Here is a 1,936-nt window from a genome sequence, read left to right on the forward strand (position 1 = left end):
CTGATGTCCAGGGCTGTACACCAGCTGTCTAGAAGCTGCTTCCACAAGAAAAGTACAAATGACTACTATGACTACATTTAGCCTATCTCAAATTAAAGACCGAAATAGAACCTCTGACAGATGATGCATCTGGAGAAAGAGCACGTCTCTATCTTTCTATCTGTGGACCTTCAACAGTAAAACACTGGAGCCTGTGAAACTGTAGTTCATTGCTGCAGATTTATTATCCCATCTCCAACAGGACTTTGATCCATAAAGTGATGACTGGATTATAAAAAGGTGCAATTATTGGATGTGTGAGTATGCTGGAGGGAAAATTGCCTGTCTGACACTGGGAATGTGGTGCTTTGTTGTCCACGGGTGAATGCTACAGGACACTTTGTCCTGTTTGCACCAGATGAAAATTACTGGGGAATGATACAATGATATCCATGAGTTCACATCTTTTTTTGCAGTCCTGAAAGCAGCATGTTAAGACTTCTTTAAGAGCCCAGTAAATTGACATTGCATCATACCCATACAAATAGAGTTTATTAGTCAAGGACTTCTCTGTTTTTCTTTTGTGTAGAAATACAAAGTATAGACATACTTTTTTCAATTTAGGGCTTATGTTTGCTGCAGATAATGCAAAGTCCTATGTGTATGGTGTACTTATTTCCTCTGAATTAGATGTGCTTGGGGCTAAGTGTGTGTGTGGGGTCCGGTAAAACAAGAACATAAAGTTGTCATTTTTATGTGGAGTGATGCTTTGTGCATACAGCTCTATTTTTGATGTTTCTTTCTATCTTTGTACAAATGTATTTTTATACCAGTTTGACTCCACTAAATTTTCTCTTCATATTTGGGAATTACTCAGGGTTAACAAAATTTGCTTAGGAGCAATGCACCTTGTTTTAGAAACCTGCTAAATTTATTTTAATGGCACGTGAAGAGCAAGCGTTTGCTCCAGAGATTACCCCTTTCCCTCAGCTCCCTACATACTTCATTTTAGTATATGTTTTGCAGTATTGATAAGGGTAGGCATTTGGTTTTCAGTGCTTGTATCATCAGGCTGGATTACAGGACCAGAGGACATCTCAGGCTTGCTGACATCTCGGCCAACTCTCACCCCCTTTCTGTACAAACACAGGCTAATATTTGAACATGGATAGCGAGAAGGTGAAGGCAGCCATCACTGGCGGAGATATGATGAAGAAAGAATAAGTCTCTTCTGGCTGTGAATATCCTAAAAGCCAGACCAAGATGTGCGGAGTGACTGACTTCCGAGACCCCAGCAGCGGGTGATTCCTGCCTTCTGCAGGACGGGGGTGGGTTCCCTGCCGAGGGCGGGCGCTGGTGCAAAGTCCAGAAATGTGCCTTCGCAAAGGCCTCTCCCCACCGTTTCTCCACCACCCCACCTGAGTCCCAGGGCCGTCTGCCTGCCTGCATGCGCTGTAGTTACTGCAGGCCCGGGGAGGAGCCCGCTCAGTCGTGGCTCCAGGGTCCCGTCCCGGTCGCTGCCGGAGGGGCGGGGCTCGAACCCGCGGCGCCCCTGCTCGGCTCCCGGCACGCCGCTCCCTCCCCCGGGGGGGTGTGCCTAAGCGCGATTGATGGGGGAAAGAACCAATGGCCGCCTTAGAGCACCCTAGCAACTGAGCCTCTGTGTGCGGCTGGGATCAGGAGGAAGGGGGCGGCCCATGTTTGCTCTTCGCCAATGGAAGCCGTGGAGGGCGGGGCTAATGCTTCCCGGTGCACCAATAGGCGAATGAAGGGCAGATTGCACCGCCCTGGTGGACGCGAGGCGAGGGCGGGGCTACCCTTTCGGCGCGCCAATGAGTGCTGAGGAGGGCGGGGGCGGGAGCGGACCGCCCAATAGCGAGTCTGGGGGCGGGGCTCGGTGTCTGTCAGAGCGCGGCGGCGGGCGGGCTGAGCGGCGGCGGGGCGCTGACAGTCCGCG

The sequence above is a fragment of the Athene noctua genome, chromosome 18 (assembly GCF_965140245.1).
Source record: "Athene noctua chromosome 18, bAthNoc1.hap1.1, whole genome shotgun sequence".
In the NCBI taxonomy this organism is placed as follows: domain Eukaryota; kingdom Metazoa; phylum Chordata; class Aves; order Strigiformes; family Strigidae; genus Athene; species Athene noctua.